This window comes from Anguilla rostrata, chromosome 9 (assembly GCF_018555375.3).
Source record: "Anguilla rostrata isolate EN2019 chromosome 9, ASM1855537v3, whole genome shotgun sequence".
Classification (NCBI taxonomy): Eukaryota; Metazoa; Chordata; class Actinopteri; order Anguilliformes; family Anguillidae; genus Anguilla; species Anguilla rostrata.
In genome coordinates, this window is record NC_057941.1 from 3,652,501 (window position 1) to 3,678,104 (window position 25,604).

Sequence of the window (25,604 nt, forward strand, 5' to 3'; positions counted from 1 at the left end):
GTGGCAGCAAAATATTCATTTTTTTCAGGCAAGCACCAGTTTCACCCCCAGTCACGGACAAAAGTGACTTTCAGCACAGTTCAGCTCCATACAGTTCTCGTTGCTACCATTGGGAAACGTTGCTCAGTGTCTAGAGTGTAATCAACATCTATTCCCCCCCCCCCCACAGAACCTGAATGTGTGATATCATTGAGTTCATTTCAGAGTGCTATACAGAGCCAGCTGCTGGCAAAAATGCTCTACTGGGGTCTTTTAGGGCCACAACCGTCCGTGAGCCACACAATTCAGTGTGTTTTTTCAAAGTCATTTTAATTTAGCAGTATTCACAGGATGCAAATAACTTTTTCAGTGCTATTGTTCTTGCGCTAGTTTCCCGGTCCATGCCAACAATCACACCCCCAGTTCATGATTGCTTCCACTCCAAACCCCCCCCCACCCCCTTACAGTTCTCCCTGGTTATTTCACTCATCAACCACAGATTCTGAATAAATAAGCAAGCTGTCCGTCCGTCCGTCCGTCCGTCCGTCCGTCCGTCCGTCCGTCCGTCCGTCCATCCATCCATCCATCCATCCATCCATCCATCCATCCATCCATCCATCCATCATCCATCCATCCATCCATCCATCCATCCATCCATCCATCCATCCATCATCCATCCATCCATCCATCCATCCATCCATCCATCCAAGCTGCAGTACAAAAGGACTGAAATATCGGCACAAAAATGTTTACATGAAGTTGCCATGAACACAGATCCACTGCTGCAGGTGTGGGTTCGCACATCAAGTGTGATCCAATTTCTCTCTTTTTCTGCTCAACAGCAGAATTGCAGACAGATAAGTTTGCAACAGTTTGATTATTTATTTATTCATTTTTGGTAGTTCAGGTGAATTGAGTCAGGATCAAAGAAATAGACCCAAATGTGAAGCCACAGGATCGTTTGTTTACACCACAGGCTGTGAGCACGCACTATAGGGGCCTCGCTGCACTTCGATGAATAGCCAGTTAGCACCAGAACAGCAAACAACATACCTTCTCTCCTGCATCAGTAAAAATAGTCAAAGTTGATGTCTGTGTGACCTTGACGTATAAATAAATAGGCAATGTCTCAGCTATTAGATTTAAAAGCATTGACTTTTAAACATAAGTGGAGTGTTGTGGGTATTTTAAAGTGCTTAAGTGCAGCTGGGGAAAGCTCTCCTGTCAATCTTCTGGGAAGTTAAAGTGGGGACAATTTGTTCATTTATTCTGTCAAAGACAAAAACTTATTCTCACTTATATCAGTTCAGAGAAAGAGGATGGATGGGGAAAAAAGGTTCTCTTTACATTTCACCTTTTTATTACTTTTCCTCACTGGATAATTCTTTTTTTTTTAAATCATTGCCCTGATGGAACTGCATGTATTTAATTTGACTATCAGTCTGTCTGTCTGCATAAAATGGATGCAGTAACCACATCTTACCACTGGGGTTAACAAAACGATGCTCTCACGTTATTTAGTAAAGTGCTTCAAAGTGCACAAACACTGAATAAATGAAACATTTCGCAGTTCCAGTGACATAGAGACCATCGACTTTTCCATCCTCAAGTGAATCGCTGCAAGTAACAAATGTTGCTCGTGGTATATATTTCAGAATATATCAGTAGAATATTTTGACATAGTAGCATTCATTTTTGATCACTGAATATATTCTCTTTATATTTGTTATTCTGTTTATTGCAACTTGGCTGCATGATACAAAGGTACAGCAATCCTCTATAGATACATAATTCAGTAATCCCTCGTGTTACTTGTTTCCTACTCAAAATAATGCGAGTTTTTACATTGCCAATGGCTTACCATAATAATATTCATGTGTTTTATTTATACATTAGTTTTGTTTTAACTCAAAGTACTTCAGAACAAATCATGCATGAGAGAAATAAGAAAAAAACAAAAACAGAAAAGTGTACAAACACAGCACAAGCTCACAGTGCAGACTCCAAACATTATTCGATGACTAGCCGGCAACAATAATAGCAACGCTTTATAGCAGTATCCAGTCATTGAAAAAAAAAAAAATATATATTATTAAACTGTGTCCCTTTACAAAAGACAATGGACAGGGACTGCATAGCAAATCAGCTAATGCCATTATCTGATGATAACTGAGTAGTTGTAAGTCATTTATAGGTCATTTATAACATTGTTATAGCATAAATAAATCTTACTAATGTTGTGCTGGTTTGGATGGGGTCTTATACAAAATGTTGCTGAGATTATTAAAAAAAAAAAAAAAAAAACTCCTAGGAAATGTTTGAAAGACAGTTTGGCTTGTTTACACAGTAGCTTGGCCTGCTAAATAACAGCAAAATTATCAATTCATGATTAAGTGATCTACAAGAGATTCTTCCTTGCGTCCAAGTCTGGTTTTGCAGGCGTGTTGTTGTCACAGCCGGCTCTGGGTTAAAGCGTTTCTGGCTCTTAGCTACGGGAAGCTCTCCCGTGGCTAATTTCACCTCACGCCATTCGCTCAATCAAATGGTAAATGGTAAATGGACTGCATTTATATAGCGCTTTTATCCAAAGCGCTTTACAATTGATGCCTCGCATTCACCAGAGCAGTTAAGGGGTTAGGTGTCTTGCTCAAGGACACTTCGACACGCCCAGAGTGGGGATCGAACCGGCAACCCTCCGACTGCCAGACAATCGCTCTTACCTCCTGAGCTACGTCGCCCTATCAGCCGAAATAACCCACCGATTATTATTATTATTATTATTATTATTATTATTATTATTATTATTTGGTTTTGCTCTCGTCCGTAATTCACAGCATTATCGATATGCTGCTGAGGGATTTTTGGCCGGGCCCCACCGGCTTAACCGCCCCTATCTTCAGAAAGTTTCAGGCCCCAAATTGCTTGCGTGCAACCCGGGATTCCGTTTCGGTTACGTGCTCAACTTTATTTATTCATGGGTTCAGGTTCTGTTCACTGAGCACACATCCTTGGTTAATTTATCTGCATTTTTTGGCTGGACCGCAACAGCGGGGCCAGCCCTACAAATGCGAATATCTGTGACTGACTGAGTGAGTGATGAAGTTACTCCGCTGGTCGGCCGGATCACGTGTGTTAGGTCCAGCCATATTCTAGGTTTTAACCTGGTCTTGTTTTTGTAGTAATCTAGGACAACATCCCAGCATGTGGACCAGTGATTAGAACAGAACAGATGCACAAGCTCACCAGAGAGTCAAGCTGGTAAGGTCCTGGGTAGTCCCGTTTAGTACCATGGTTAGTGGGATAGTCAGTACCAGGCCTGTGCAGACACCTTTCAAAGGGCAGGTGCTCAAAGTGAGAAAAGGGCTCACCAATCTTATTTTACGACACCCAGTTATTGTACACAATCTGTATTTTTAAAAATTAATGAATGAAAATGAATGACAGCAAAAACACTAGTAGAAATATATATATATTTTTCTTCTCCAATCAATGGGGCACCATGGACACTGGGTAAAAGGGGCAGGTGCTCGGGCACAAGGAGGGCACTGCACGTGCACGTGCACATGCACGTGCATGATTTGTACCGTTGCTGTGTGCCTTTGGGGACCAGAAAATATAATTTTTATTTTTATTTTGATAGCGCGGAGACGTTGCAGCACGTGCAGGCTGCCGGCGAACGGGATCAAACGCGCGTGAGAACAAACGCACAGCTGTGGGGGATGCTGGTTAATTAGTGGCAGGATCAACACGCCACACGCCGCACGCCGAGGATCGCGACAAACACGGGAACCCTTCAGGCGGAGTAGACGAACGACGCCGAGGGTTTTACGAGCCGGCTTTCCAGTTAAACTTCGCAGGCTCGATTCGTTCCTCTGTTCTGTAACCACCTGGAATCGCGTGCGACGGACGGACAGACGGACGGACGCGCACCCCATTGGAGACGACAGCTCGGAGTGGAAAGCGCCGTCCTGCTTTCTGTTTCCTCGCGCGCCACGTCGTCTCTTACGTGACACGGGGTAGCGCGTCCGCCTGACGCGTCTAGGTGTAGCCGTGGCTTGATTGGCATGGCGAGCACGCAAGGCCTGTTTATCCACTCGCACCCCCCCCCGCATCCCCCCGTTGTTTCCCCTCAGTGAGCGCGCACGCGTTTAGGTTTTCCCTCCGTTTGTTCTTCGACAATTATGCAGGCTGCTCGCTGCTTAAAACGTGCCATCAGCAGACTGGAAAAAAGCCCAAGTCTGTTCGGCGTCGGAAAGAACGGCTCCCCGCGGCAAGTACGCCCCATTCTGTACACGCCCCGGAGAGCTGTAACGCAGACGGCGACACTTACCCGACGCGCGGTGGGCCATGTGACCCCGAGGGGCAATAAAGGCCCCCTCGTTTTTTTTGTGTTTCTGTTTTTATGTCTCTTTTTTTATGTTACCATCTTCACATCTCTTTTTATGTTACGCTATACGTCTTTTTTTTTTCTTTTAACGATGTTCCCTGCGATATTCATCGTCCGCGACGTTCGTCAACATGTTTTTACGCGGCGGGGCCGCGTTTAATTTGCTGTGGTGCGAATGTTTGCGGCAAATTACCAGGCGCCTGAATGAAAATAATTTGGAGAAGAAAGAGGAAATGTGTAATTACGCTAGGAGGAGAGTGCGCCGCGCGGGGCGCAACACGTGCAATTACCAATTCTAAAAATAGCGAATCAATTCGAAAATAAAACGAAAAGCAGAGTGATTCCTCAATCTGACGGGGGGGAAAGGCAACAGAGGGCTCAGACTAATTGTCTTCCAGTTGTAGGAATAAATGCGCAGCTATTCGTTCACTCGAGTTATTTGATTTTCTTTCTAATTGAAACGACTCACTCAATGAAACGGCTAACAGATCAAAAGCAGACGCACCCTTATGTTGAGCATCGCTCAAGCAGCGGTGCTCTTCTGCGAGCCGCTATAACGATCATTTCTGCGCTGAGGGAAATGACCCTCTCCAGGGAGGGAATTAGCCGTTTCAGGGCTCAAACACTTTGCTAATTGCTTTGAGAAATGTTTTTTTTTTTCTTTCTTTTTTCTTTTTCTTTCTTTCCCCCCACCCTGTACTCCAGCTGAACATCACGCAGCGGTGGGGATAATTGTGTGTTTTTAGGGGGTAACTGTCAAATGTTAAGCCCGGGCTAACCAGTAATTAACCTGTCTCTCCCTCTCTCCCGCTCTCTCTCTCTCTTTAACCCCTCTCTCTCTTTCTCGCTCTCTCCCCTCTCTCTCTCCCCTCCCCCTCTCTCTCTCTCTCTCTCACTCTCTCTCACTTTACCCTCCTCTCTCCCCTCTCTCTTTCTCGCTCTCTCTCTCTATCTCTCCCCTCCCTCTCTCTCTCACTCTCTCTCTCTTCTCCTACTCTCCCTCCTCTCTCTCTTTCCCTCCCTCTCCCTCTCTCTCTCTCATCTCTCCCTCCTCTCTCTCTCACTCTCTCTCACTCTACCCTCCTCTCTCCCCTCTCTCTCTCTCTCTCCCCTCTCTCTCCCTCTGCCCCCCCCACCCCCTCTGTGTTTCTGTATGTGAAGGACAGCCAGCCCCTTGGAAAGATGAGTTTGTTTACAGGCTGTTATTATTGCCGTGGGTAAATTAAATCATTCTGGCAGGTATTGCTCAGTATCGTCTCTACCCCCACCCCCCCTTGCCCCCGCCGCCCCCCAACATGCACATTTCACCCCGCAAACTGAACCAGTCGAAAAAGAGACTAATGAGGTTCTGACATCTCCCCTCAACACGAGCGTAGGAAGATCTTCCCGCAAAAAAAACAAAAACCCCAGTACTCAGGCACAAATTGGGCTGCAGTGCTATTTAACGTGTCAACGTTCCTGTCAAAGAAATTCCTCTGCAATATGGCTACATAATCGCTGTGGTGTAGGTGTGAGTACTTTCCTTTCTGGGGGGTCATTGAAAGTCAGGCCTGCAAACTAATTATCACACTCGAAAGACCAAACAGTACACGGAAATGAGCGCAATCAAAAATAATCTTAAAAAAAAATAATAATAATTGTGGTAGAAACCTACCAGCGTTGATTGTTCCTTTCCCCAAACTGTGTCATCCGATGTACTTTTATGGATTTCCTGCTGCCTGCATAAGCAAGCACAGAAATAAAAGCGAAGATTGAAACAAGGCCTTGCATCACTAATTTGAAGAGGGGGATTTTATCTTTGTGTTGCCTGGTGACTGACAGGCCCCGGCAAGCCGATCTTACGCAATGGCTGAGCTTCGCGAGCACGAAGCAGGTCTCCTAATCAGGCCCGAGAGGTATTGCATTCATCGCCAACATAGCAACTGACTAAAAATACCTTTTTTTTTTTCTCCCCTTTCCGTGACTACCGAGGCGCATTCTAAAGGAAATCAGAAAGGCGATGCAAATGCATATCTTTCTTGGGGAGGGCGCGGGGTTGGGGAGGGGGGCACCGGGGGGGGGGGGGGGGACGCTGGGGGGGATACCTCCGGAAGGCTCGCGTACGGAACGCCTCCGACAGTTCCGCAGACCCGCAGGCCGCAAGCGTGTTCCCGAAGACGCCCTTCGGATCACCTGTGGGTTACGCACTACCCTCCGTCCCGTCCATGTCAGAATATAACGCACCTTTCACTCCTTTTAAAAAAGAAAAAGAACTGTAAACAGAACAGGCGGATGATCCGGATTTCTCCCTGGTTGCAACGATATCCTGCCATGGTAACCCACAGCACCTGTTTTTTTTTGGGGGAGTAATGATTTGGGACAAACAAGGGAACAGATTTGGTGTTTATCTCAGCAGATGAAGCAACGGCCAGGTCTGGCGTGTGACTCGGGGGGGGGGGGGGTGGAGAGTTGCAGATCCCACTGCAATGTCTCTTCTTGGAGTCATGCGTCGATACTTTTGGGGTCATATTTCACATGGTTGCATTGCTTAAGTGCAGAGAAGAAAATACAGCAATGTCCAGGTGCCCATAATGTGTTTTGGGGAAATTGTTTGCTGACTGCATTGAAAAAGAAAACGAGCATAGCTATGGAGATATGGAGTTAGTGGGAAAGTTCACTTTCTGGTGTATTTATAATATTTCAGTTATAGTGTATGCATTTGGTTGGCCCAGACAGTTTTCGTGCGATGGGGGGAAATTTTAAATTCTCACAGAAGTTTTTGACAACCTGCTGGCTTTACAACCACTCCAGGGGCATTTGGGGGTTTGTAGTCTGAAGCAAGAAAACACACTTCAGTGAACTTCAAATGCAGCTCTTACAGTGACGCTATGTCTCCTCAGCTCCTGTTTTTGGTCGGGAACTATTTCCCTTTCCGTAACGCAACCCAATATCCCTGCACTCACAGAAAGAATTGCCGGCGCAATGGTGTATTTATTTACGCTTATAATTGTGAATAAAAGTCACAAAGTTAATCTGTTCATATGCGAAGGCTCTGGAAACACAGCCTTGCTGCATAATTTACTGTGAACCCCCAACTGTCTCTGGACTGACTGATCGTCAGGAACTTCCTAGTGCTTAAAATATTATTCATTGCTCAATAAAACTGGAGAAATCCGAATCATGCGCTAAAACTGAAATGATATCAAAGACTCCTGTAAGCGAACTGTGACAGTGCAATGTGGCTGAAGTCTGCAGAACACTGCTGCGCGGTGTCCATGGGGACGGTCTCCTTAGAAACTGCCTCCCAAAGTTCCGGAAGCGCGCGTCTTTCCGGAACTTCACACCAAAGTCCTTCTTGTTTTCTGCGGATATCGAAAAGTCACGCATGCTCAGCGTCGGCTTTGAAACAGTGGTTCTGGGGAAAGACTTCCGACGCGCCTCGACGCTGTTTAAGCACAGTCTCTTTGTGAAGGACGGGTCCTTTGAACTGGCAGTTGTGCTTCCCAGCATCATTATATAAAAATTATTTTTTTTAAAACTTTCCTTGTTAGCAGTAAGCCCCACAGATAAACTGATAGCATTTCATTATTCTGAAAGCAGCAGCTGTCAGGTTGAAATGATTAGTCTTCAGTTTGGGATTGAAGCAACAGCGAATTTAGCAGGAACGAGATTCCTCTGACTTGCATCGATGTCACGAACGAGTGAAGACAGTGTAATGAAACTGGGCGCTACATCACAGCAGCCGAAGCAGCACTGCCCAGGTCAAAGGTCACGCTTCTTCATTTGGCTCGCGTGTGACGTGAAACGCCGCAGAGTGGTGGCAGTGGAACTTTCTCTCCACTTTGGATCGAGCGCTCATTAAGCACTCACAGTACAGAACCTCATAATAAATGAACCATGTGAATGTCTGCAGAGCTGCTGAAAACCTCTTCAGCCTAGCAGGTCATTAGTGAGGTAGTGAAGGGACGGCAAAGCGCTGGCAGAAAAGTGTCTGCCATCCTGCGTGCTGCAATTTAACCATAACAGTGCTCAGTGCAGAGTGGCTGTGTTCGGGTTTTTACAGCTGCTGAACTTCTCTGGTATTCTGGTATGGTCACCAACTGACCAATGCTGGCCTGTAAAAATTTTCAGCGATATGTCTGCCTCCCTGAGCAGTTCATGGACTAAAGGATGTTTAAATGTAGATATGTTGAACTGTTATAACCTGGAAGCTAATTCAGAACAACAAATATTTATTGTACATTTTTACTGAACGTATACGTGATATGATGATGAGTTCCTGTTTTCAGTTTCTGTCTCTCAAACGTAAAGCCTTAAGTAGTGATGGAGCTCCAGTAAGTTTGGTTGAAGTGCACACATTTACAGGTCAACCCAGTGCACTTTGGTAATCCGTGTGCAAATGTATACGGCTTAAATTCAGCTACCGTACGGATAGGCTCGTCACGTTTTCCTCTGTGTAAAGAGTTTTTTTGTGTGTGTGTGTGGATATGGAATTAGCGTCTGGGAACGATGTCATAAACGCATTAAAATGCGTCTGCGCATGCATCGGGCCCCCCCCTCAGTTGCTTTTTCAGCGCACACCTGTCCACGCTGATGAATTTGTTCATCTCCTTATACGCCATAAGGGATTTTACACAAATAGTGCGTCCCTGCTTATGAACATACACTTTAACCTCCAGTCCACCCATGACTACTACGTATCGTGGAGGATTAAACTGAGGAGGGTAGCGCTGTGAGATTCTGACACGACGCTTGGGAAAAACAAGTTTGGCTTCTTGATGGGCCGGCGACGCAGAGCAGAGGAAAGCTGAGAGACAGGAACCGTTTTGCGGTTTTATGCCCTTCTGTAACTGATCATAGCAACAGGATGCAGACAGATTTTTAGGATCACAGGTGTGTTCCCACTGCCAGGGCCAAATGTTTAGGACTGTGGCCCGAGCATCTATCCATACATCCATCCATCCTTCTTTCTGTTCCTATTGCAGTTGGCTAGACTACCTCCACCTGAATTCTGTGTCTGAGATGCACTTATGCTTAATTCTCCTTTTCTCACGCGCTGATTCTGGTCTTGTCAGATTTAAATATCTGCACTTCCTGCACCTTACTTTGACTTTTCTAGAGTTTTCAAGCCTTTGTATTTTAATCGGCTTCGCAATCCCTCCTCTCTGTCTGCCGGTGCCCGACTCCTCCTGCTAGCTCTCACTAAAACCGGGAGGAAGACAGCCTTTGCCCTTCATCGAGTCCTTCTCTGTTTTCGTTCGGTGAGTTTGAATTTTGGCTACGCGTGCTAAGCTAACTGGTTGCAGGTGGGAAAGGAAAAGGTTCCCTCTGGTATCTGAAGAACGCTGGCCATTATAAAACTCAAGCAGAATCTTGAGCAGCATGGATGTGTCTGAACACACAGTGAAATGTTCAGTGTTAATTCATATAATTCAATAATAACTCTTATTAAGTACATACGGTCCCTACTGAACTCGTATTTAGAGTTGAATGAACACTGGACATTTTATTGTGTACTGCAACAACAGTTTGGATAAAAGGCGCCTATAATAGCTAATCCTGCTCAGCCTGTGCAGTGCGTGGTGCATGATGATAAATCAGCTTAGCCTCCCCCTGCAAAGTTCTATGGGAGAAATGGTGGATGGATGTTGTTCCGTTGCTGCGGAAACCACTCAGGAAGTAAGCAGAGCTGCAGGAGGAGGCAGGCCACAGATGTTGGATGCTGAGATGGATGATGCATCAGAAAAAAATAACACGCCAGTACTGTATCATGATCTGACACAGAACGGTGGGGATCGGGCGCTCAGAGACTGACATGCAGACTTTTGCGCATTACTCAGAACTACAACTCCCAGCGCACAGACTCTGTAGTCAAATTTTGACTAACAAGTAACTTCCCGCTGATCTAAATGGTGATAGATGAAATGGCGTTTCCAGGCAGCTTTCCCTACGCAGTAAAATGTTCAGTGTTAAATCAACTTTCACGGAGTACGTGTGGCCCCTAGCGGACTCATATTCACTTTGTTAGAGTTGAATTTACGCTGGACAATTTATTGTGTGTGACAGCCCACCCCTCACCCACAAACCACCACATGTTTTTCGCTTGCCAACAATTCTTCAGTACATTTAAAGGATAGCTAATGCAAATGCATCAGGATAAAACCGTAAAGAAAGGGGTTTACCTTTGGTTCTAAATTAGCAGCAATGGGTAAAATGAGCCAAAATGGACACAACATCCATTAGTAATGATTTGATGTGCATTTTGTTCTTAAACATGAAGTGCGCCAGGCGTAGTAATGGTTCCAAGCCGAACGAAGCCTCTTTGACCACTTCACCATGACATTACATTACATTACAGGCATTTAGCAGATGCTCTTATCCAGAGTGACTCACACAAACATAACATAGCATTTACACTTCATCCATTCATACGGCTGGAAATATACTGAAGCTTTGCAGGTTAAGTGCCTTGCTCAAGGGTTCGACGACAGTGTCCTACTCAGGAATCGAACCTGTAACCTTTAGGTTACAAGACCAGTTCCTTACCTGTTATACTACACTGCCGCCCATCTCTGTAAGGATCACAACAGGGCGTCTGCAAGACCCCCCCCGTGGGTATGCACCCCCCAAAAAAATTACCTGAGAGACACATGGCTGTAAACATAAAAAGCTTTTCAGCAGAAAAAAAAAAAAAGAAAAGTCGCCCACACAATCTCCGTTTCTAGGTCAAAAAACCCCATGGGGGGTTTGAATAGCTGACAAAACTATAGAATGCCATTGTTGACGTAACAACACATAGCTATGAGTGCACATTCAGAAGCTCAGCGTCTGCGTCGTGTCAGTCAGGCTTTAGCGGAAAGGATGTCCGGTGCATAAAAAGCGGGAATTTGTCACAGTCAGAGTGTCATTTTTATTCATTCAACTTGCTTCACTGCACTCGCGTATTATATTTCATTACGATTGCGATAATTTCATAAACGGCTCGGGTAAAAAAAAAATTTTTTTTAAAAAGGGAGAAAATTTGGGCAGGAGTGTGTTTGTATGTGTGTTTGATAGAGATGAACAAAGAGGACCGTTAAAATACACAATACAGGTAATGAGCTGCATTGTCTGCTCGAAAACGAGCGAAAGACTTTGTTTAACAAGCACTATTTTTCCCAAAATGATGTCGCAATTATTATCACCAGTAATGATTACTGTAAATATTGTCCAACTAAATAAAAATCTGTATTCAGTGCACTGCTTTTCAAAATTAATCTCAATTTGCGACAAAAGAGTGTTTTGGTGTCCAAAGGCTGCCTGTTTTCGCTGGGGTGTAAAAATGAGGCAGCACATGTCGAAATCCATGGCTGCGGCCCGGACGTCAGAATGCACGTACTCACGTATTCGCGCTCAACGCTTCATCTTGGGGGAATCTCTTTAAAATACGGAAGTTGTTTCTTCACTCGTGGTGTTAAATGCTGCAAAACCGTTAACAACGCAACGAAAGTACCTGAAATTAACTCCAGTCCCTCTGGTTTTAAAATGATTATTTAAGACCAGCGATATAACCAGCCGTTGGCTTGTTGCTAATGGAGATAGCTTATAAGTATGGGTTTTGTTAGCTCCCATCTCTGTACTTTTAAAATGATTATTTGAGACCAGCGATAGAACCAGCCGTTGGCTTGTTGCTAATGGAGATAGCTTATAAGTATGGGTTTTGAGTCCACTTCTTCCATCCTATAAAAAATTGGCAATCTGTCTCACTTTAAATGAACGAGTGCACAGAACCAGTGGTTATATATCGAGTTCAGAAATATTGGCTTGATAAAGATGCCCCCCCCAAAAAAAAAACAAAAACATTTTTTTAAATGTAGCTTTTAACATGTGATAATTTTCTTTCCCGAAAAGAAATGATGACATTATTATTTGTCAAAGTTGACAAAATGATGACAAAATACATAAATATATAGCATTTCATGGAGGTGTTAAACTGGCAGATTTGCTGACGTTAAAAACAAATGCCTGCAGCCAAGCTTGTGGCACACTTGCCCACACATTTTTTGGTTCCCTCTTTACCCCTTGCACTCAGCTCAAATAACAAGCTTAAAGAAGGCTTTTATTTGCTTTCAAAAAAACTGGTTAGACTAAACTTTGACTTTTGCTTGAGGCAAACAAAAAAACATAAAAAAAAAACGCCTAAAGCAATCAAGACAATCCACAACCCTCAAAGTGTATAGTCTGCATCATGTTCATGCCACTCTACTTTTATATTGTCATTGTATGCTTTAGAAATTCACAGTAAGCACACTGGTTAACAATTAAAATGGTTGGTTTTATACATCTGTGGAAATGTCAGATGGGATGTGTGCTAATTGGATGTCTTTTTAACTTTAGGTCAGTGTTCTGTTATTAATGCAGGCTGTAGGAAGAGCTCTGATTTGTACATACTCGACAAAACCGAAGCAATTAGTTCCCTCACTGTAATTAAGTAAAGTGGACTCATAACTGGTCGTTTTAATCAAATGTGTCCAACTTAAACAAGTCCGCAGGAATAACAACACAAAAACTTCCTTATGTAATCTTGTGAGTTTACTTCCATTTTAGCATCTACTGCACTTTACAGTTTTCAAGATATTGTATGTAATTTTTTTGGCATGTCATAAAAATAATAATGACCAGTAGAAAACCACAGTGTCTTTAATGTGGTTCTGACAGGACGGACAAGAGGTACACCCTAATATCCATTTCCCTGTTCCCCCAGCCCACCCCATCCCCCCCCGCCCCGCCCCGCCACAGTCCAAGATCTCTCATCTGTTCATGAGAGGTAGAACAAGCCCTGTAAACTATGATCATGTGCTGTGCTAATGATTTAAGTGGATTCCAACCTACTGAACATCTGACTACATGCATGCCATGTGAGGCATTGCCAGGATTACATGTTATCTCTCATTTTATGCGGTGTTAACTTGACGGATGGCTTTTATAGATTCGATAACAGAGAAATTATGGATGGCAATGTGTTAACAACAAACCGCTGTGACGTTTTTATTGTTGAACGAGCTGTGCGAAAAACCAATGGCCCGTGACTCTGAGGTTTCTCTTACCCTGTTCTTACTGAAGATGCTTTTCAATTCTGTACCAAAAAGAAAGAAACACAAAACAAAAACAAAATGAAAGAAAAACCTATGGGTTAATAACCTGTCAGGATTTTTTGGCTGGGAAGATCATTGTTGATTTACCTTGATTCCAGGGGCCTGGGGTGTAACCCTCTTTCAGCTGTGGGTGAAGGGGGCCGTCGCGGATGGCTACCTGAAAGATAAACGCCCCTTCCAAAAAAATTCAATCTTATAAAATAAAATATATATAAAAGAGCTGTATATTTTGAAGATACACTGACCTGTGGTTTGTGGTGTAAATACATCAGAGCGTTTGAGGTTAACGAGTATCTGAGATCTGTAAGCCCCTGGAAAAAGTCTAAATTTTGTGTCCTGTCCTTCCCTGGTTTCCTTCTTGAGCCCTTACCTTATTCTCCCCCCCCCCGCCGCCCTCTCTGTCGATTTTTCTACCCTTAATAAATGGAGATGTATCTCAAGTCCCCCCCTCCCCCGTACTCTAGATCCAATCCTCTCATTTTCGCCTTCAGCCCATGGCTCCTGACATCCATCCATTGATTTCCTCTCTCGTTAACTCCTGCCTGTCCCACCGGCTGCTTTCTCCTCGTCCTTCAAAAACAGGCCCTTGTCCTGCCCTCGATGGGGAAGCTCACTCGCGCGTTCCGCCGTCCATTGGCTGCCGACCGGCCTCTCCGACCCTGTTTCTGGCTGAGGCGCTTGAGTGTGCCGTATCGAGTGCCGTCTCGATTGCTGTCTCAAGTGCCGACTCATGCTGTCGGTGAGGCCCTCCGATTCGCTCTGGCGCTCTCCCTCTTTCTCTCACTCCCTGACCCTTGACCTCTCTGCTGCGTGTGACGCTGTTCGCCACCGAATCACCCGGCCTGCAGTAGGCAGACCCCTCAGAATGGGGTCCTTCTTCGCTGGAGGTTTCTCCCAGGTCACCTGGGGGGGCCCCAGGGGTCTCTCCTTGGTCTCCTTGTCTTTTCCCTCTACAACAAATCCCTTCATGCTGTCGTCACGCTGACAGCATGACACACGCCCACCCCCATGTGACTCTCTCTCTCACCTTGGAAACACCACTTTTGGCTTCTTCTACAGTCCATAACATCAGATTAACTTCACTCTGCAGTCACGTTGCACATTTGACCTCTGCAACAGGGGTGTCCAATCTTATCCGAAGAGGGCCCAGCACTACAACACCTGATTGAACTAATTAGTCAGTCAAGACCTTTATAAGTAGATTCAGGTGTCGTACTGCTGGGCTAATTCAAAAACCTGCTCCCACATTGGCCCTTTTTGGTAAGATTGGACACCCCTGCTCTACAACATCAAGATAATTCACCCGTCCTTCAGAACCCGCTCAACCCAGCATTTGATTCAGGCTCAGGTTCTCTCTTGCCTGGTCTACAGCAACTCTGTTCTGGCTGGGCTCTCGGCCTCTACCACCAAACCTCTACAGCTCATCCAGAATGCTGCTTCTCACCTGGTCTACAATCCTCCCAAATCACCCTCACCACCCCCTCCCTCCTCACAGTCCACCACATGCTACCTATAGCCCTTCTCATCCTTTTTTTTTTTTGGTTCTTTCATTTGCAGAGCCTGTGGCTCTTTGTTGTTGTTTGCTTAATGCCATTTAATGTTCGTTAGGGTGGTTTTGTTCTTGTTTGTGGAATTTATTGTCCAATAGGGCAATAGCCGAGAGTTTGTCAATAGCGACTGCGCTTCTTCTGCTTGCTCAAGACTAGACTTTCGCCCCCGAGGGAAATTCCTGCGCTTCGATCGCTGATCTGCATGCTCGCGTTTACCTCCTAAGTCGGCGCGGATTCGAACGTCCGCTATAAGGCGGTAAAAGCTGAGGAAAAAAAAAGAAAAACGTGAGAAAATAAACATGCTGTGTAACGCTGCTGTTGCAAAAAAACCCTTGGGCTATAAGCCAAAAATAAAGCCTCTGTTCATCAACGATGCCAACGTGGCCCACGTCAGCGGGCAGGTTTGTGAGCGGGAAGGTAATACCTGCAAGGTAATGAAACTGCAGAACTACGGGGCATATTTTCCATCTGTCACATCGTGCCGAACGTGTCGAAATGCGTTCGGCCTGCTAAGTTTCTCTTGACCTTGAGATAATTGTCCGTCAGTGTTCGTGTACGCCTTATTTCATAGTCCATATTTAATGCCGCGTAACCGTTTACAATTCATATGTCTCTTACCTTTTACCCGGGCATTTTATTCGGATATTTAACACGAGTAATTAGTAATAGTGCAAACCATATGGTATAAAGTCATATTGCTGAAGTCTCATCTGTAGAGAAATAGAGCTTGAGGGTCTCTAATGCAGTCGATATTTGATGCTACCCGAAGGCGCACTCACAGGAAGAGAGCAGTCATTACCCGGTAACCGTGGGAAGAAAATGGAGTAAAGGTTTTTTTTTTGTTTTTTTTTTTCAAAATTACAGACACAGAAGGTCAAAGTATTTTTGTGGATAAAGGTAAACAAAGGAACCCTTCAGCTGTGGAGGAACCAGGGGGATTAGTAAGAGTGATTGCTTCTGAGAGATACACATACATGGTAATGTGTGTGCACAGCATCTCTGAAAAGACAGTCCTGTTGTGGGCCATTCCATCGTGCTCCATTTTCATAAAATAATACTTCATTTTCTCAGGCTTTTCATGATAGCCCAGAACCAGATGCATTCAAATAGTGGATTCATTGCATAGTCAAATTTTCAGTGTTAAATCAAGAGTATATCTACTCTTACAGAGTCCCTATTGGACTCATGTATACTCTGTTAGAGTTGCATTAACACTGGACATTTTGCTGTGTATGGGATCAAAAACAATACTAATATTTGAATTCCCTTGACAGGCTGTGGAGATCATCAAACGGGCAAAATCTGATGAACAGATGAGCACCAGGAAGCCAGAGATGGAGATGACCAGCAAAACTTTTATCTGGTACGTGTCCTAAGTTACAATCTGTTCCCCGGAAGTGTACTGAACTTATCACGCGGAAATAATAAGTTCTGAAATGGAATGTGCGCATTGTAATGGCGATATGTTTATTGTTTATGCGGTACATATTGTTTCTGTGTGTGTGTGTGTGTGGGGGGGGGTGGCGGCGGGTGCTCCGTAGTCACTTGTTGACAGAATGCAAGCCTTAATTGGACTCGGGGAAGGCAGGCAGACAGGAACACGGTTGACTCTATTAAAAGCCCCTCGTTGGTTTCTCCTCCGCAGTGCATTTAGCCTCACACCGCAATGCTAAGGTAATTGGAGAAAATTGTGGCCGCCCAGACCATGTCCCGAACCCATTAGGGACAAAACGGGAGAGCTATGATTTCCTTTTAGATAAACGCTAACAAGGTCCTCTCTCTCTCTCTCTCTCTCCGATGGCTTGCACAGGAGTGCCTGCGAGCAGATGCAGCAGATAGCGCGTAATGAACAGAGTAGAAAGTCTGGCTGCCCTGAAAATGTTTAAAAAAATTTTTTTTTTTTTTTGTATAATCATGTAAATTTTTCCGGATGCAGTCGCTCCGATATGCAACCCCACGGGCTGGAGTTAGCAGGCTGGTGGCATCTCTAATTCTACAGTGAAGCTCAGTGCCCGTACATGGCTATTTAGAGACTCCATGCCTTCCTGTGGGGGCTGTTATTTGAGCTGAGGCAGAATGGACCTGTTAGTCTGGGCAGTACCACCGCCTCAGGGTGTTTACTTCACCGAGGACAAATAAGTGACACTTTAGTCTCTCCTCTGTGGGGCCTTAGCTGACCCTGTGGCCTCTGTCTAAGCAGGCATTGACCATCCTGTGTGAAAACGGCAGTTTAAAAAAGCAGTATTTCTGCTGCATTCCTGTGTGCAGCATAGTTTCTCTCATCCAAAATGGGAGTGTTAAACATTTAAAGCATCCATCCGTTCATCCATTATCTATACCCGCTAATTCCTGGTCAGGGTTGAGTGGGGTGCTGGAGCCTATCCCAGCATGTCTATTGCGGGCAAAATTAACATGTGCAAGTAGTTGGTCTTTTTGGGCTGTGGTTTTTTTCCAGCTATGCTTTAGCAAATTAACTTAAGTTTTTGCATGTTGAATATCAGAAACATAATGCTGTCAAATCGGAAGTCTTAAATATTAAATAAATATGATAATAACAACACTCTTTTCTTTGTTATTACATATATACACATGTGTTATAAATACTTTGTAAAAATCAACGTGATATTCCATCAGGTTTCCAAACAGGCAGCTCCCATCCAAACTCACACTTTACAAAACGTGTTTGACGAAGCCTCTTGTCATCGCTGAGGAAAGTTTGACAGCTGGGAATTAGCTGGTTATTCAGGCTTTTTATAATGTAGGCCGCAGGGATCATCAACTGTGGCACTTGAATCCAAATCCAGCCCTGGTTTTCTTTTCTCCCGGGTAATTAGTGCTACTGATTGGCCAGACTGTCTTCACACCTGACTCCCAGGCAAAGGGAGGGTGGAAAACCGGCAGTTCTCGGCCCACGAGGACCATGAGTTGCTGATCCCTGATGTAGGGGAATGAACTCTCAGGTTAGCTAGATAAAGGTCCCCGTCAGAAATTTGCCATTGACTCGCTGAAAGGTCAAAGATGAAAGACAAATATTCTACCAGCTTCCTGTCGATTGATTGTGAACTGTGTAAAGACGGTATTAAAATAAAGGAAACTGAAATGTTCCCGCGTCATTGATTAAACCATTATGAAATACTATTTAAGTGGTATTGAATGAGTTTCCCAGTTTTTATGTCGTGTATATACAAACATTTATTGTTTGCATATATAATAGGGATCATAAGTCAATTATACCATCCATCCACCCATTATCTATACTCGCTTATCCTGGACATGGTCGTGGGGGTGCTGGAACCTATCCCAGCATGCATTGGGCGAGAGGCAGTAACACACCCTGGACAGGCCGCCAATCTATCGCAGGGCATAACGTGCCAGTATTATCGGGAAAGAAATATGCCATCTTCACTTTGCATTGTCTTTGTAATAATCCCGGGGAACGAGGGCCTTTAGACCCCCTGAATTCTCAACAGCATCATCTAATTTATAAGTGAGAGCCAGAGAACAGGATGTCTCCTTGTGGCGGGAAATGAAATTCTGGACTCTCCATGGCGTCGCTGAAGTGTGGTGGTGGGGGGGGGGGGGGGGCAGGTGTGGGGGGAGGAAGAGAGGCCATCGAAATCTTCATTTCCCAGATGGAACCTATTCAATTCCCCCCCCACCCCATTCTCACCTTATCGAGAACATTAAAGCCGGTAGCTCTTCACTTGAGGTAATGTTCGGAATCTCGGGGCCCCCGACATTCTAACTTTCTTCTTCTTTTTTTTTTTTTATCTGCGTCTGCCACCTCACTCTTCTGCATGATGAACCCCGTTCGGTTTTTTATTTTTATTTTTATGGCCGATTCACGCTTATTGTCATTATTCAGACTGTCTGCTGTTTGTTAGTGGCGAAATATGAGTAAGGAGAGTATGGAGCGGAATATGGGCCATGCTGAGGGGGAGAAAAGAAGAACATGAAAAAGCACTGCGGGAGAGGTTGTGATTCGGCAAAGTCGTACATCACATTCTGTTTATCGTAGCCCTTAAGAAAAATCAATTCCTCCTGGGGGGGGGTGTTGGGGGGGGGGTATCTGCCGAGCTTTTGAGAAGAGGCCCTTTTTTGCCAGGTCTGCAGCCTTTTTTCTGCATTTGTTCTGGATTTGTTCTCTTCTCCGTATTTGTCAAAATGGCAGCCTCATGGGCCGCACCTTTTACACGTGGAAACACACAGACGCAGACAGAATTAATCAGGGATATCATTCATGCCAGGTCATAGTCCAGACAAACACTGCAGCTATGGCCTACTATACTACTATATTGTATATGTATATATATATATATATATATACTGCATGTGTGTGTGTGTGTATTGAAAATACAGAAATACATCAGGATCAGGAACTGATCTCAGTGGAAAACTACAGAGTCGATTCAGTGACAAAATAAAAATAAATAAATAAATAAACAGAATTCATCTGTTTGATGAAAATAAACTGTCATCATGGAGTATAAAAGCCCGCTCTGTTTTCCCATTATGCCTGACTCACTGCAGCGCAGGGCCCCGGGCCTAAAGTGCGTTCAGCTGCGAGCCAAAACCCGATACCCAAAAACCCCAGCGACACATCACCCAGCTGCAATAATTAATAGCCACAGTAATGACCATAATTGATCTCATAACTCAATTATGCAGCTCGATTAGGTGCTCCCTTTCAGCGGCGGGCTGACAATGCGAGCTCGGGACACAGCTCAGCTCTCTCGCTGTGAGCAGTCCTTAATCCAATTCATTCTCGCGTCAGCCGTAATGCTCGTAACTATCGGCTACATTAAACGTTAAATCTCTTGATGAAGCCATTTTGCTATGCCTTTGACCTCTCTAATGCAATTCTGAGCGGTGTGTATTACATCGTCCTAAATAACAGGAACTCTTCCCTCGGCCGTGCCGAGGTTTGTCATCCTGAGTTTATTTTTTTCTTTTTTCTTTTTTTTTTTAAAGGAGCAAATTACCTATACACCTGTTACCTGTACAGCTGCTTGTTACACCACCAGTCGATATCCAGGATGTGTTCCCCACCGACCGCGAGTCATTGAGCTGAAGTCTATCGACGTGTGTGCTTAACTTCGACTCACAGCACAATGCAACCTATCTACCTTTACCAGCGCCGCTTGTGAGCTCAGCAAAAAACCAGACTATTAACCAAAATGAGGGAAGTGGCAAATTTAATGGGACTCTGCTCATATTCCCCGAAAGGCCTTCGGTGGAATTGCCCCCAGACAAGCAAGTGATTGGCTTTGTCTGAATCAGGGCCTGACCTGGCCTGTGTCCTGTGTACTAGCATACTGTTTGCAGTCTACTGCATACTGTTTAGTATGTGGCATGCAGAATGTGAAAATTATCCTACACACTATTTTCCCAAGTGTAATTGAGCTTAAGTTATATATATTATAAACATTAATTAAGCAGCGTTAATTGAAATGTTAACTTCTCAGCATTTAATTGGAAAGTATAATGGTTTTTCAGCAAAAGGCCTTGGTTTCTGTCATATTTTTACAACATTTTATTCAGATCTTTGTAACAACAACACTTGAGTTTGTACTTTATTACATGTTAAAAATTATTTTTAAATAATATAAAAATTATTTATGAATATAATTATTCCTCTCCACTCATGTTATCACTGCTTCATAAAACACAGCTGCAGGGGCTTTATGACAATTTGCATTAACTGATTGAGCACCAGATAAAAAAAATAAAATAAATAATAAGTAGATATACCATAAACTCTATGCCAGACCTTGTACGTGTGACTCACACGTTACTACATTTGCATATAACTCCATTGTTGAATTTTAACACCATGCAGGCACGGTTGCTATTTACGCTTCATGAATGTCTAATGCTTTCTGCTGATAGCACTTTGCAATGCCCTCTTTTCTCACTCTTGCCACCACATTGCAGTATCACAACCTATTGGCCGCATTGCGCATGTTTGGAGTTATATTTGAAGTACAGGGTGTAGTTTCTGTGATTTGTATATAGCGGTTTTGTATGCAACAAATTTAGAACGATTACCTGTTTTTAAAAACGGCAGGTCATTTCTCTGTGGCTCCTGTTCTTGTTTGCCGGTCACCACTTGTTCTCACCCATTAATTGAAATTAGCCGGCTAACTGATTTATTACGGAACGTGATGCTGTCGATAATCTAATGACCCCTGAACGTAAATTGGACAGGCTCAGGTGAGAGCAACATCACTGCTCAGCCTGACTGCCACCGAATGTTGTATTCATTTTAGGGCTGAAACGTCTGCTCTGGCGACGGTGTTATTTGCCAAAAAATGCACGCAAACAAAGTTGGAGTAATTAATGACTACGGGAACATCCGGCCCTCTGGCTCCACAAGGAAACCCGGGTTTTGAAGTTCCCGACTCGTTCAGTTCTCACTCCTCAGCCTCGAAGTTACTTCTACTTCTGCGTGTTAGCGCGCGATAGAGAGACCTCCCTTTATCAGAGCTTCCAGAGTTTCCGCGCATTAAACGTGTTAAACGGTGATGTATCATCCCCAAACCGCGAAGGGGATTGTTTCGTTTCTCTTACCCCGTCTGTGGCAGCCGCGTAAATGTTATCTGTTCACTCAGGCGGGCGGTGTTCTCAAACTTCACTTCCTGTTCCTCCCTCCAGGGGTGTTGTGGGAGATTCCTCGGGGGGGAGCGGTGGATACTCCAGGGAGCGTGGAGGAAAATGAAAAGCGAAATATCGGAAATCCTGAAACGGCACAGACAGCTGGACTGACTTTTGAGCTTGTGTCTAACACCAGAGTTCGGTTCACACCTCAGCCCATTATGGCTATAGGGAAGCGTTCTCTGACAAATGTGAGTTCATTACCGATGCATCCCACCAAGGAGCGTAAATGAAGGCATTCATCATCATACCCACCCAATTTCTCCACTGAGGTGGGGGGTGGGGGGGGGGGGGGGGTTGTACACCCCTCCTCCCACCTGCAGCACACCTGAGCTGGGCCGTGTGTGAAGGTGTAGTCGGGGGGGAAAGGTGTTTGGCGCTGGCTGATTAAAGACACTGCTAATGGAACGCTGGACTGCCGCTCCGATTTCCAGTCCAATTACGTCGTGATTAATAGTTTGGCGCCTTTAAAGACGGCCATCAGTCACTTACCGCGCGCGATAATCAACGCGCCGTCGCTGCCGCCACCGCCAAAACAATCAGGGGGAGCGCCTCGCTCGCCCCCGTTCATCTGGGAGACGACGAAAAGGGAGCGAAACGGGCGCATGATTACGCTGTTGTGTGATTGCTGATTTCGTCCAGCGGGGAAAAAGCATCGGGTTCTGATTGAATGCGGTTGCAGGCTAAACTGCTCCCCTGGCCCCCCGCCCCTGCCACCGCCTCCTGCCCCTCCCCCCCCCCCCCAACCTTGGTGAGCGACGAGGGTCAGCAGCTGGCTGGCTCCACCCACCGGGACCCCTGTGGTTTCAAAATGGCGGCTGGCGATGAGACCTCCTTTTGAAGGAGCGTAGCGAGAATTTCATTGTGTGAGTTCTGAGCGGGGTGATATTTGATAGAACACATTTGTTCATATCAACCTTTTATAAAAATTTTCCTTCTCTCTTTTTTTTTGTGAATCGATGTGAGGCATTTCCTGTAAACCGTAACCCTTCCTCCCTTGACGACGCTGGGGCTATTGATACGTTGCCATGGCGATTTACACATCAGCCCACAGGACTCCTGGTTGCTGTCAGCACTGATGCGGTCGGGGTTTGCTTCCACACCACGGGGTGCACGGCTGCACAGAGAACCAGTCATTTATCTGCCCATGCTTTCCTGGAGCCTAAAATTAGCGCAAAACAGGCAGCTAGCATGTAACTAGGCCTCAGCAAGCAATAGAATGCTTTCTGGCCTTGTTAGATAAAATGGAGGCTGCTGGTAGGCAACACATTCATATCTATGCCATACACGAATACATGGTGTAAAGGGAGAATATGGACAAATTGTTCTAAAACCCAACCCAATTCCACCTCACCCTCCCAACCAACGTAAATTACTTTTTTAAAAATCAGCCCAGAGCTGATCCAGACCCATTGAATTCTGATGGATCCCCTTGGGTTTGAATTGAAAATTAAAACTCTGGCTGCAACAATTATTGATTTGAAGGGAGGCACATCTCACACTGATCACAGTCTTTGATGAAATGTTAAGACAACACCACGATGCAACCTGGAGGCCTAGATGTATAGATCTAGGCATAATTTAAACATTTTCTCATTTGGAGGCCAGAAAAAAATGAACTCTGCAGCACCTTTCCAGGTATAGAAGTTGACAGAAAGGCCAAGTCAGAGTTCTAGAACTGCATTCCTTTCAGTTACCAGCAGTGCTATGACATCAGCATTAGAAGGTTCAGTTTAGAACATTTCAATCTCATAATTGTGATCTCACACCTTAAAGGGTTAAACAACTTAACCTTTACCGAGTCTGCCTTATCCGACACACAGTGCAATATAAGCCTAAACCAATAAATCACCGATGCCAGAGTATGACTCTAAGGTTTAGTGCTTAACTTGATATTAAGATTTAATAATACACCCTGCCAAAAATAATTGTGAAACAAATCAAAATAATGTATTGAAGTCTACAGGCTGACTGAGCCGATTTAAAGTGGGAAAAAAGAAAGAAAAGAAAAAAAAAAATGCTTCCATAACTGTGTTTTATCTGATGAGTGCACAAAGGTAACGAACGACTTCAGACCATCACAGCTGACCGGGTTTGATGCCCTGCGTTCAAAGGTTGCCTCGACGGAGCCCGTTGTGACTTGGTCTCGATCGGCGGCGAAAACGAGCGAGGCAGGCCCTCGAAGCGCGAAGCGTGTGTTGCGCCGACCTTTTCCGCAGCGCGACTTTACGACGGGAAAACGGGCCGTCTGTCCACATTAATCAAGTCATCAATCACCCTCAGAGTGGATGGACTCTAACGACCTTCATCTGAAAGCGGGGCAGTGCTCCGAAAGTAAAGATTATTCGCCCCGCGTGCATTAATCATCCGAGGTGATCCCAGGTTCCCGGAGCTCGATTTGGATTTAAAAAAAAAACTCTAAAAATACGATTGGCCTAATGAGAATCTTACACGCGTACAAAACATCTGAAATATCACGTGCAATCATCTTCCGCTTTAAATGTTATAACAGTAAGATGCAACGAGCAGAGCAGGCCCGTTGTGATTTGCTGCAGTGGATCATTATGTCATATTACATATCGGGCTGATGGATACAGGGAAAGCCCCCCCCCCCCCCACAGAAAGAGTGGCACTAATCAGCTTTCTGTGCCACATGTTTATCACCCAGGGATGCACTGAGGGAAATCTAACTAGATGACTGGGAACTAAACTTAATCTGTTGGACTGGCTGAAAAAAAATGAAGTAACATAAAGAACAGAGAGAATATGAATTTTGCTCCGAAGGTCAGGTGGAGATAGAGCTAATTGCAGCAAAGGCAAGAAGGAAGGGGGGGGGTCAGCTATGGTGCTGACTGGGGGGGGGCACCACCCATCTGGAGGGGCACCAAAAGTAGGGGAGAGGGGTTAAAATCCTCACTTTGCCTCAATTATAGATGGCAGCAGCCCCCCCCCCCCCCCCGGTCCACAGTCACTCTACCAAAATCCACCCACCCCCCCCACCTCCCTCATCCTCAGTCACCAATCGCTTCCCCCCCCACCCATGCCCAACCCCCCCCACCCCACGCCCCCCCCCCCCACGTCCCCTAACAGCCCCCCCACCCCCACGCGGCCCACGCCCGTGCAGAGCCCTGACAGGCTGGATGGGTTTCTGAGGCCGTCTCCAAGGTGCTCTGCTGTATAATGAGAGCCCTCTGGGCTGCACTGCGGATATGAAATTTACATTCAGCTCTCAGACGCCGTGCCAGTCATGCTCCTGCCTGTGGCTGAGTCTCCCGATCGCTCCTTCATCCGCGCGGAGGGGCCTGAGAGAGAGAGAGAGAGAGAGAGAGAGAGAGAGAGAGAGAGAGAGAGAGAGAGAGAGAGAGAGAGAGAGAGAGAGAGAGAGAGAGAGAGAGAGAGAGAGAGAGAGAGAGAGAGAGAGAGAGAGAGAGAGAGAGAGAGAGAGAGAGAGAGAGAGAGAGAGAGAGAGAGAGAGAGAGAGAGAGAGAGAGAGAGAGAGAGAGAGAGGAGAGAGAGAGAGAGAGAGAGAGAGAGAGAGAGAGAGAGAAGAGAGAGAGAGAGGAGAGAGAGAGAGAGAGAAGGAGGAGAGAGAGAGAGAGAGAGAGGAGTGTGTGTGCTTGCGATGGGGATGTTATGAACTGAACATTCTAATGCTGATGTCACAATCACTGCTGATAACTGAGAGCAGTGGAGTTCTAGAACACTGACTTTTTGGAATTTTGGAAGAAAAAATAATACCAAAAAACCTGCTCTTCAAAGGAGTAAAAGTATGTGGTTTCTGCTGTCATCTGTCATGTCTCAGTGATGGTCTCCATCCCTTGACACTGTGGGCTTCCGTCAAAAATGGTTTGTTACCTTTTTTCCCCACACAATAAAATGATCAGTGTTAATTCAATTCTAACAGACCACATATGAGTCCAA

General features: G+C 45.1%; 1 long non-coding RNA gene across 2 annotated transcripts in view; it reads left to right on the forward strand.

Moving 5' to 3' along the window:
- Window positions 1–25,604, forward strand: part of LOC135262707 (uncharacterized) — a 121,772-nt gene that overhangs the window by 63,936 nt on the left and 32,232 nt on the right. Inside the window, exon 4 of one of the 2 annotated variants that reach the window (XR_010332303.1) lies at window positions 16,304–16,392. This is a non-coding gene — a long non-coding RNA (uncharacterized LOC135262707). Of the gene's footprint in view, window positions 1–16,303; window positions 17,415–25,604 lie in introns of those variants that run through there. The other variant, XR_010332302.1, reaches the window with a different exon arrangement.